We start from the raw sequence: 12,762 nt of genomic DNA, 5'->3' as shown, positions 1-12,762 counted from the left end.
CAAATGGGAACAGAGAGATTGGGCGGTAGCTAGTGGGTGATGAAGGGTCAAGGTTGTTTTTTTATTTTTAATTGGTAAGATGAGAGCATGTTTGAATGATGAGGGGAAAATGCCAGTAGAGAATGATAGGTTGAAGAGGTGAGCAAGGTGGGAGCAGCCAGTGGGGGAGATGGAGCAGAGGAGACGGGAGGGGAGAGGGTCCAAGGGGTTGGTAGAGGAAGAAAAGGATAAGATGAGGGAGAGGATTTCCTTGTCTGTAGTGAGGATTTACAGTAGCTTGTTAGCTGGATTTGTACTACTTTCCTTAGCTCTGTGCTACATTTAAATATGCCACCACCTTCGGAAATATGTAACTATTTTATATTTCTGGGAAGATGCTTCTGTGGGAGGTTTGGCATAGAGCTGAGCCGAAGTTCATTTACCTCTAACTGCCATCTGCATGATACTATGTGGTAGAGTAATAAAATATTCTGTACAAAAATCTAAATATATCAGCTGCATTAACAAGATCTAATTTTAAACTTACTACTTCGTAAAAATGAATCATAATTGTCAGACATGACAGATCCTTCAGGAAACCATGCTGACACTGTGTTATCAAATTATTTCAACATATTTCAGAATCAAATCTTTGCGAATCCCTTCAAATAAAAAACCCAGACTTATCCATACGTAACTTAAAATGTGGATTATCAATAGCTTGTATACTGGTGGTGGTTGCATGCCATTTGCTTTACAATTATAACTGCATACTTACCTACCCTCCCGGAATGGCCGGGAAAGTCCCGAAAATCGGGTCCCCCTCCCAGCCTCCCAGAAGGGTGGACAATCCCCCCACATTTCCCCCTGCATCTTCTTACTTTTGCCAGTCAAATACCAGCATTTGTGCGTGCACACGGAGGGAGCGGGACTAAATTGCTGCAAATGATTTCATTTTAGCCCTGCCCCCTCCATGTACGACCGTGAATCGTATTTACTGCAATGGGGGTGGGGCTTGATGATGCAAAGCTCCATCCCCGCCCCCCTGAGCACAGCTAAAAGTCTCCTCTTCTGGCTTCTCTAATTCTAACTTGATCGCAAAGCACAATTTTTCTCAAATGGACAAAACCATGGGCCTGATTCAGACCTGGTCGCTACTGTGCGTAATTGCAGAGGCCTTCGGTCAGATAGCCGCCACCCAGAGTGAAATTCTACCCCATGCAAGTCTGCAAATTCATTGCAATAAATCGCTGCTCGTCGGCCAGCTGCAAATTGATTCGCAACTCACTCACCATTTAATGATATTCCCATGACTTTTTTGTGTTCAAACTGAAATCTAAATTGCAGTGTAAAAATAAAGCAGCCAGTATTTATCCTGCACAGAAACAAAATAACTGACCCAAATCTAACTCTTTCTGCACATGTTACATCTGCCCCACCTGCAGTGCACATGGTTTTACCCATTTGAGTAACTCACATGGACCAACTTTTTATACTTTTAACCCTATATGATACCATAGTTCTTTGTTAGGCTATTCACATGCCTAAACAAAGCATTTTTAAATTGCTCTACTGTCTTAGGGGCTAATTCTGACCTGATCGCTGCTGCGCAAATTTGCACGGTATCATGCAAACACATACTGTCACTTTGCATGCGTGCAAACAGAAACAAATGCACTCCAACATCACAAGCCTGCTAACAAAAACAATAGAGGAGGAAACAGGACTTCAATGCACACCACCGATGCAAATCACTGCGAGTGTGCTCTTAGTTTGCAAAGTGTTCGCATGGAAGCGAAAATTAGCGCACACAATATTTTTCTCTTACCTTTTACCTAAGGAATTTAGTTGACATTAAACAATTACCTACCAAATGTAGTTTGACAGCCTAATTATGTGTATAAATAGATATCTAATAATAACAATAATAATAAAATCCTTTTGGAAATCATAACATATCCAGACATTTTTTATAATAAAAAATTATATTTGAAATATGATTTTTATTATAATAAATATTTTGAAAAGACATGTTAATAAAATCTAGTTAAAAAAAAATATTATTTTTCTATAAATAAAATATATGGTTTGTATTTTATAAATTTTATTTAACCAACCCAAAAAAAAAACAAATTTCTTCAGTTTTTAACAATTTCTGCAAATACATTTTGCAATTCCATTATGTTGGCCAGGACGGCCTAAATATTGCCTTCCATTTCTTTAAGGACATCCAGGACAGTAGCCTTCTGAGTTACTGTGTCTTCAAAATCTACAAACGAGAGGTATAAAATAAAATGTATCGCAAGGAATTTACTTAAAAAAAAAAGGTTAGTAACATTTTGTTAGCTTACTTTCTTCGGCAGCTTCTTGAACATCGGAGTGGGAGTAAATGGGGGAGGGGTTTTGGGAGGCGGTTGGAGGGGAAGCCCGGTAGCCTTCTTGTCCTCAAAGTCGTCTCAGTCTGCCTAAGGAGAGATGGACACATTTTACTTTTACAAAAATCGTCCTACTGTATGTTCCATAAACACTATAAATTGTCAGCAAAAATTAAAAGGTTATTAAAGTACAAATGTTTTAAATAATTTTAACAAAGTATATTTTAATGCTCACTCATTGTAAACAGAGCCCACAAATGCTTGTTCTTTTAAAAAATTCTAATATTATTAATAATACTACATGTAATAATTGTAATAATAAAAACTACAAACAACCACAGAGCACTTCATTTTTTGTCTCTTAACAGTGTTAAATAGGATCCATGTAGCTACCACTTTACTACCCCTTTCACATCGCAAATGTCAGGTCACACCCAGGATTTAGACATGGGAGCGACCCTGGATTTGCAGTGTTTAGAAGTCCACAGTGACCCTGCAATAAGCCATGTGTCTGGCGCCATACGAGGGCAGTACGAAGCATCATTGGGGGTGGGGGAGGAGGCAACGCTTGAAGCTGAAGCTGTTTCCAAGTACTGCATTCCTCCATAGTGTGAACAGGACTGACCTGGGTTACCTGTTCACACTGCACAGCAACCCGGGTCTAACTCAAGATTAATCCTTCTTTTACCAGGGTCAGAATGTTGGGCTTCTGGCCCCTGGAAATTGAAAAAGGCCCTTTCACATAGAGACCCAGGTTAACCCAGCAACAACCCAAGATCAACCCGCAGTTATTTTTGAGATGTGATAGGGGGATAACACTCTCTAGATATATAGAAGCATGGGCACACTTATATGCCTGCCACTTAAACACCTATACGTGATCACATTCACATGGAAATGAAAAACAGTATGCAGGCCAGTTTGCAAATTCGGACGTATATATTTACATACGGTTAGGAATCCACAAACTTGTTTAGGGTGGCCAATCCTGGGATCTGGAATGGTGTGATCCCTGGATTTGGATCTAAAAACACCGGATTACGGGATTAGACTGCACCCTGCGAAAATCTATGATTGGCAGCTCTGGGAACCTGCTCAGATGCTCCCCAGCTGCTCCTGACCACAGCTCGCTGCTATGCGGCTGTGCGAACCACCAGAGGTCATGTTGTGCAGCCCGCCTGCTGCTCTGCACCCACCCACCACACCACCAACCGGCACCCAACTGCCACATCACTGTCAAGCACCGGACTGCCGCATTACCGCCTGGCACCTGACCAACTCACCACCAACAGGCTCCTGACCACTGCACCACCTCTCGGCTCCACACAGCCACCCTGGTAAGTGACACTGGTTTGGGGGGGTAGAGGAAGGGAATAAAACTATGTCATTATATTGACAAACTCTATCCCAGGTATCTCGTGATTAGGCATTTTTTAATCCCGAATCTTGGGATTAAAAAAAAAATGCTCTGAGAAAGGGATCCCTAACGATAGCCCATGCAGCCCATGCAGCAGTCCATTATTGTGGTTAAGGAGCTTTAGCTCCCTGCAGCTAAATGCCGCAGATCGCATGGTCCCAAGAGTGTAGTAACATAAAGTATTTGTGTACTCTGCCTGATGTTATTTGGACATTCTCTGATAATGCACATATATTTAAATAAACTTTATTGAGGCATTTGCCAGTTTTCATAGTGTCTGTTTATTCCGCAATGCTGATGCGCACGCAAACTACGCCATGGGAGGGAGTACAAATTTCAGTTGGCGATTGGTTGCAGTTGCAATCCATAAAATCACAAACATAATCCATAACTCACCAATTTGATGTCTTCTTTTATTTAACTGTACATTACAGATGTTGATTAAGGAAAGAAAAACAAAAGAATTGGAACATATACTACAACTGAAATCTGAACATTTAACAAGACCCTTTGTTGGGCCACTACTGCCACATTCACAAATGATTCATACCAAAGGTGTTCAAGAGTGATTTATCAAGTGACCATCGATATTTGTATCAATAAATGTAGATCCATTTTATGTACTAGACTGGCCCATGGTCCATTGTAAACCCTTCACAGTAATTAAACACCATGGGCGGAATAATAAGTTACGATTTTTGGACATGTGTGATTTTTTTGTACAAATAAAAATTTGCACGTTTTCACATGTCTAAAAAATTGCACATTCAAAGTCTGTGGGTGGAAACCCACATCATTCGATGGTCGCCTGACTCTCATGTCACTTAGATTTGCGTGCACCCTCAGGGGGGAAGTAGGCGGGCAGCTGACATCCAATGATGTCAGCTGCCATCCCCCTTCACCAACGCCACGACTCAATTACCATGGGAATGCCCAGCATTTACATGGGAATGCCCATGAAACACTGGACATTCCCATGGGCATGGCTATCCACCACCGACCCATGCCCGCATGCACCTGGCGTATGCACATGCACAGAAATGCGACTGCGCATGCACCAAACATTGGTCCCAGTGCAAATGAATGCTGTCTGCGAACGGACCAGAATAAGGTCCTATATCATGCATTGTATCCGGCCCATACTATATCCGACACGTACTGTAACCAACCTGCACTGTATAGGTATATCTGAACTAAGAGCTACCCACCTTGGAGCAACCCCAGACTACTCCATGTGGCATATCAGGACCTGCATCTCCGCCTAATGCAAGCTCCTCTCTGCCTCTCACAACATACATACAGATAGTGGTAGATGCTCAAATTAGTTCAGTAATACCATTCAGGTGCATGCAAGGGAGGGGTTAATACTGAGTAAGTAACAAGACATTGGTTCCCCCGGCACACTGAATAGTTTTCGCAACCAATCTTGAACACTACATGATAATAGAATTCAGAGATATTGGTAACATATACCTGCGCAGGTGTATGACATGCCCCCAAGCCGCGTCAAGGCTTCTCTGTATATTGGGGGCATAGCATACACCTGCGCAGGTATATGTAACCAATATCTCTGAATTCTATTATCATGTAGTGTTCAAGATTGGTTACTAATACCATTCAGTGTGCCGGGGGAACCAATGTCTGGTTACAGTATGTGTCGGATTAAGTTGATTATGGACACTATGTTTTGCACTGTATCCAACTCTCCCTGTATTCTGCATTGTATCTTGCATTGTATCTGACGGGCACTGTAACCCACACACGGTATCCAACCTGCACTGTATTCAACAAACACTATATCACTCAGTATCTGAAGCGTATTGTAAACAACACTGTATTTTGTACTGTACCTCATGAGTACCATATCCTGCACATACTGTGGCACTGCAATCTTGTATGTACTGGCGCAGTGCAGTGTAACCCTGTTGTCTGCTGCTGGGAAGGGAAGGAGGAATGAGGATTGGATCTAGGGCCTGATTCACTACCGCTCGCTAACATGGAACGTCCATAACCCCCCCTCCGCCACCACCGACAACACATCCCCTCGCATGTGGCTGAAGAGAAAAAATATTAGACCAGGGGTTCCCAATCTTTTTTGAATCATGGCACCTTAGAGTATCAGAATTTTTCCACGGCACCCCTAGGCCCCCAAATAATATATAAAATTAGGTAGATTGGGTTTATATATGCTTCTTAGGTTCAGTTATGTGGCAAAGGACATGATTTCCTTCTGATTGTACACATATTTATGATTGGCAGCCACTAGCACTGGATTTGTCCATAAATAATTGACCATAAATAATTTCAATTGGTCCTGGACCAACAACCCGGGGCACCCCTGCAAGTGTCCCGAGGCACCCCAGGGAGCCACGGCACACAGTTTGGGAACCACTGTATTAGACAATCATATGATTTCTCTCCCCTTCAGAAAAAAATAGTCATTCTAAATCGACTTTTATTTCCGTCTGAGTCTTCCCGCGTCATGTGACATAAGCCGTCTGCCCCTGGCATCACCCAGCATTATCATGGGGGCGCCCATCATACGCTGGGCTTTTTCCTGCTCCTGATCCATTGTTGCATCTTGCTGCATCAGCGCATACTTAACTTTTAATTACTAATCCAGGAGATTGCTTATGCAGCCGGTGTGACTCCGGTGCAAAGCGCACAGGACCGCTCATAACTTCGGACCTCCTGTCATTCACCTGCAATTTGGGCTCTTTTCTTGCAATTGATCACTGCAATCGCAGGAAAAGATCCCACATTGCAGGTGAATTGCATAGTGTATGGGGGCCTTAACTCTCTCTGTACAGATTACATTTGCACAGCATGCAGTGCACATGATTTTGCCCATTTTGAGAACAAATTTGCCCTGCGATCAGGTCTGAATTAGGCCCTTTTGTTTTAAGTACAAATAACACCCATGCATTTGCAATCATTGGCTGGGTAACGGCAACTTACACAGCAGCATCACAGATGAATTTAGCACATACCACACACAGCATTAGACAATACTTACCCCACTATAGAACACTTTTTTCCCACTTCCCATCTTTAGCTGATATACGGTACGGTGATTGTGGCTGGACTCCGTGCCTGTGCTGCCAAGGCTTAGAATGCACCCTGGACAATAAATATATTTTTCTCTTGTGTGCACTGCACGCAGGCACACATGTGCACTGAAAAACAGCGTGTGATGATCCTGCCGCTGCCTTTATGAGGAGCAAGGAGAAGATCTTGGTAAGCGAAGGTTGGGGGAGGGTAACATAAACACAGGCTGCTGCTGCAGAGATATAGGGTGTAGAGACACAGGCTGCTGCAGAGATATGAGAAGGGGGGCACATAGATCGCTCTATAAAACCAAGGGGAGCACAGGCTGCTGCACAGGCTCCTAGACAGGGGCATAACTTTTGGGCCTCATAGCAAAATCTTGAAAATCCCCCCCCCCCTCCCCCGGGCAGTGCGGTCAATGGGGGAGGGGGGGTCAGTGCCCCCCCTCTCCCCCCATTGACCCCCCCAGTGACCACACATGCGCAGACTCCCCAGGACCTGGCTGAGCGCATCGCAGGGACAGGCTCCTTTCGGAACCCTATCCCTGCACATGTGGGATGAGATACCCCCGCAATAGGATTGCATATTACAATGCGATCCTGGTCAGTAATATTCCACCCAGATCGCATTGTATATGTGATCCTTAATAAATGGGCCTCTTAAAGAGTAGAGAGAAAACAGGAAAGAGAGGGGGCTGGGGAGGGAGAGAGTGCAAGACAGAGGAAAAAGAGAGAGGCGAGAGAGAATGGAGATATGTCTGTGGGGGGGGGGGGGGGGAGTTAGAGTCTGAAACTATTTAGATAATAATCAGTTTATACCCTCCTAATCCACTCCACCCGCCCATTACAGTTGAATGTGCCCCCCCTTCAAAATAAACTATTCTTGTTACCTTAAAATGTCAGGCATTGGGGTTTGTCATGCTGGGTGTGTGGTCCCTTGGAAAGAAGTGTGCCTTTGCCCATTTTCGTTACTGTGGGGGCATGGCCAATCTGAATAGACGCTGTGCACACCCACACAGCATCGATTCACTGTGAGTGACAGTGGGACTCTCAACTGAGTTCCACCACCAGTATTGATGACTTAGAACTAGTTCAACCTCTAACTGGACCGTCCGTACTCTCAGGAAATTTGCATCCTAACGTAATTTACGGGCAACACGGACGGTGTAATGGTTAGCATTACTGCCTCACAGCGCTGAGGTCATGGGTTTGATTCCCATCATGGCTCTAACAGTACGGAGTTTGTATGTTCTCCCCGTACTTGCTTCGATTTCCTCCCACAATCCAAAAATATACTGGTAGGTTAATTGGCTTGCGACAAAAATTAACCCTAGAATGAATGTGTGCGTGTATATGTTGTAGGGACTATAGATTGTAAGCTCCAATGGCCTGGGCAGGGACAGATGTGAATGTTCAAATATTCTCTGTAAAGCGCTAAGGAATATGTATGCGCTATATAAATAACTGGTAATAAAGAAATAAATAATGAATCATTTTCATGAAAGTGACCCAAAATTGCACCAATTGACTGGTTTATAAGTATGCATTTATATTTCATTCTTGGGGTTGCTACCAAATCAGACCCTTTGGGGTTTATGTACTAAGATAGGAGTTCTATTTAAAATCGGATGTTGCCCGTAGCAACCAAATCAGAGTACTTCTTATTTATTTAGCGTCTTCTAGAAGATAATAGATAACATTTGATTCGTTGCCCATAGCAACATCCCATCTGAAATAGAACTCTCATCTTAGTAAATAAACCACAAAAGGTCTGATTTTGGTTCCAACCCCAAGGATGAAATATAAAGCAAAATTATAAACCAGTCAATTTTGGGTCCGTTTCATGAAAATTGTAAATCACTTTTGAGTCTAAAAAAATTAAATAATCACACAAAACCAAGACTTTTCTTGTTTGGCGCACTTATAACTATATTTTTTAAACTTTACTACAGTTAAAATATGTACTGAAATAGCATTGTGTCAATGAAATATTACATTATAAAAATGAGTGTGTATCCAGCAATTCACCTCCCCTTTCACTATTTGATTTTGATCCCTGTTGACTAAGGGCCTTATTCTGGTTCACTCTCAGAGACAAGTTCCTTCTAAAATGGACAAATCCATGTGCACTGCAGGGGGGGGGGGGGGCAGATGTAAAATGTGCAGAGATAATTAGATTTGGGTGAGTTATTTTATTTCAGGGAAAATACTGAATGCTTTATTTTTACACTGCAATATCTAATTCTCTCTGCACAAATTACAGTTGCCCCACCTGCAGTGCACATGGCTTTGTAAATTTGAAATGGTATTTGCCTCTGAGAGTGAACCAGAATAAGGCCCTAACTCCTAAGCTAATCTTGTATACATGTACTCTGCCAAAGATTCACCCTTTCTCTCTTCCTACCTTCTTTTTCTATCCTCTTCCTTTTCTGTTTCTCTATTTCTTCCTTTTCCCTTTTTATCTTACTTTTCTCACATTTTCTCTTATGGCTTGTCTTTTTCCGTTCCTAAATAATCACATTATTTAGATTTCTTTTCTTCTTTTTATTTATTTACAAAATTGATCAAATGGTTCACACTTTGGCCCTTATTCTGGTCGGTGCGGATATATCCGCGTGCGTTCGGGCCGCCGATGTTTTATATCTGCGCATGTGCAGAGGCGTCTCTGCGCATGTGCGAGCGGGGCGTACGGCCAAATCCCGCATGATATGTGAACACTCCGAACAGGGGGTGGAGAGGGGTGTGAAGGGCTACTTGGGCTCATTACAATATGCATACGCCCCGCGTTTCATGGGCGTTCCCATGCAAACGCTGGGCGTACGTATGGTAATGCGGCCGTGACGCACGTGTAGGGTGCGGACATATGACATCGCCGGATGTCAGCTGCCCGCCCAGATCCCTGCTTTTGCACGGAAAAATGTCCGTGTGGTCTGAGGTTGCGGGAGCTGGTGGAGCACTCGGTCCTGCATTCGATGGTCTGCGACCATCGAATGATGGGGGAGGTTCCCTTAGATGGAGGAGGCGTATTCCATGAAAAATACACGTGCGGTCCGTTCGGCCAGCTTCTTACCGCGTACGGACGGAGTTGGCGATCCGTATGGAAGGCGGGGTTTCACACGCACGGTCCTGGCCGCATAATCGGATCCGGCCGCACCGATCAGAATAAGGGCCTTTATCACAAAAGATTCTTCCGATTTATTGTGTGTACTTTTTTTATATTTTTTTAATTATTGCGCTCTTGTACCGTGATCTACCAATAAACAAACATCAAAAAAAATAAAAAATGATTGTGTATAGCTAGAAAATTGTAATATAAAATCAAGGAACCACAACCGATGGATTCATATATTTCTGCTTACACGGCAGTTACAATGGATTAAAATAAATCATAAGCAACAGAGGCTGAATTCTCTTGTCCTACTCCCTAACCCTAACCAAAAATCTGGCAAAGCACGCCTGATAAATCAATGTACATCTTTAACTACCCCAACATTGTCTTGTGTACTAAGACTACCTTAGGAATGCAGGTTATTGAGTAGACACTTGTTTCATATAACTGGAAAGTTTTAATGTCAAATTAAATAGTGCACTTGTTTTTATGAGACGTGGAAGTAAATCAGGGCATGGGGTAAAATTATCATCACAATATGGTAACATTCCTAATTAGTTTGAGATGAATATTACGCATGTAAAGGGAGTATATGTTTTGATTTACTGTCTCTTGCACTGTCTCTCAAGTAATAAAGTTTGTTAATTGGAATGTTGCGATGTGGTTTACATAATTAAAAGCTTGGTTAATCATTTTTTTTTTTAGTTTGGTTCTTAAACTGGTGCCACAGGGGGCAATGCTGGGTCTTACGCTTTTCTGTTCCCGATGATTTGAACATTTTTTTTTTTTTTTTTTTTATATTTTATTGAAGAACTGTACAGTACAAAGTTTAAGACATATCCATTAGATTATAGTTGTAAAAAAAAAAGCCAACATTATAATCATTACATGTAAAACATGAAGGTGATTTTTCAAAACCAGCATTGTGGTAATTGATTCTTGGTATAACACAGATAACACTCTCAAAGCGTGTTGTACCAAATATTTTCTTATGAACATTTCTTTTTATCAACTTAGTATCTCCTATAGTCTAGTGCATGCGTAGGGGCATATGCATCAATGCTAGGAGAGCAACACAGGCTGTGTTTGAAAAATGACAATTAGGAGCTGATTGGTTGGTACCTTTCTCTCACCAAATGTGTTAATTCATGTGCCCCATAACCAATAGCTTATGTGGTCTATGTAGACTTGAAGAGATATAAAGAAGACAGAGATAAAGTGCCAACCACTCAGCTCCTAACTGCCATGACAGTTGACAAGGTGAGATTTGTACTGTTATTCTATCAAAATCGAATACAAAATCGAATGGTTTTTCTACATTTGATGCAGATTTGATACCAATGCGTGCTCCCGTATAGTGTAAATCAAATAGAAAAATAGTATTGGCAGGCAAGATTATATAGTACAGATCTGTACTACATAGTCAAGATCGAATGTGAACACTGTAAAGAACCCAGATCTGGGTCGAATAGAAAGTGAAATCTCACTGTGTGTACGCACCTTAAGTGTACATAGACACTTACTGTATATCAACGGATGCATACAATTATCAATGATACATAATGTTGTTGTGTGTGACCTAGGTGAAGTGAATGAAATATTGGGGAAATCCTCCTGAACCCTAAAATGTAAAAATAGATAGTGGCCATAAGAAAAGGTGTCAGATGTTTGAATTTGTAACTTTTATTTATGAATGAAAAATGATAATGAGCATTTCAGCAAATAAAAGGGTTTACAGCACAGAAGGGACTTTTTATCATCCAAAGCGTGTTTTGTAAGTTTGCATATACAAGATCTAAAATACTGGGAAAAATTACTGCCATCTGGTGCAGAAAAAAGTTGTGCCGCTTAGTTGTGCAGTTAATTGTGTGTGGCCCTAAGAGAATAGAAAAATATCAATTTCAGTTGTAGATCTTTGTGAAAAATCAAAGCAGCTGGTCAATGTAGAATTGATGCTATACAGTAGGCCTGATTCTCAGTTACACCCAACGTCTGTGTTTACAGGAGTTGGTGTTTTCTACTGGTGAAAAATCCATGAAAACGTTTACAGGACATATACGTTACACAGTGTGTACTGGGTATATGGAACATACATTGCACAGGTTGTACGGGGCATATACGTTACACAGTGTGTACTGGGTATATGAAACACAATGTGTATGGGGCATATATTGCACAGGTTTTACGGGGTATATACTGCACAGTGTGTACGGGGCATATATTATACAAAGTGTATGGGGCATATGAAGCACAGTCTGAATGGGGCATTCCTTACACAGTACAAACAGGGCATTCATTACAGTGTGTATGGGGCATACGTTACACAGTGTGTACGGGAGTTATGTTATGCAGTGTGTATGGGGCATACATTGAACAGGTTGTATGGGGCATATACATTACACAGTATATACGGGGCATATGTTATACTGTGTGTACGGGTTATACATTACATAGTGTGTATGGTGCATGCATTACATAGTGTGTATGGTGCATATGTTACAACCCACAAATACCAGCATCCTGTCAATCAACTTGTGTATGGCCAGCGATGGTGCATGATGGCCTCGCGTATGCGTACAGCCCTTTGATTATCGCACAGCCTGTGAATTCCCACGTAACCCTAGGTCTGCGCACTGGGCGCAGGAAATCTACCGTGGCACTTTAGGGCAATTAAATAAATCTTACAATAAATTAGAATTCTCACCAGGCAGACTTCCCCTTTACTGTTACTCTGACAGGTACGAGCTAGTGAAACAGTATATGAATTGAATATTCACATCTCTTTATGCTAGGCCCAGACATAAAGTGATTGCACTTTAAACAAAGAATAGACTT

General features: G+C 42.0%; 1 long non-coding RNA gene across 6 annotated transcripts in view; it reads right to left on the bottom strand.

Moving 5' to 3' along the window:
* Positions 1–2,098: 2,098 nt before the first annotated feature.
* The window catches only part of LOC146081204 (uncharacterized), a 211,431-nt gene continuing 200,767 nt past the window's right edge, over positions 2,099–12,762 (bottom strand). For 4 of the 6 annotated variants that reach the window (XR_014475079.1, XR_014475082.1, XR_014475081.1 and 1 more), the window contains 2 exons: positions 2,331–2,444; positions 2,099–2,248 (listed from right to left, as the gene is read on the bottom strand). This is a non-coding gene — a long non-coding RNA (uncharacterized LOC146081204). Of the gene's footprint in view, positions 2,249–2,330; positions 2,445–4,167; positions 4,193–6,787; positions 7,067–12,762 lie in introns of those variants that run through there. The other 2 variants (XR_014475083.1, XR_014475080.1) reach the window with 2 other exon arrangements.

Source organism: Crinia signifera, chromosome 5 (assembly GCF_055691185.1).
Source record: "Crinia signifera chromosome 5, ASM5569118v1, whole genome shotgun sequence".
In the NCBI taxonomy this organism is placed as follows: domain Eukaryota; kingdom Metazoa; phylum Chordata; class Amphibia; order Anura; family Myobatrachidae; genus Crinia; species Crinia signifera.
This window is presented reverse-complemented; position numbering and strand designations above follow the sequence as displayed.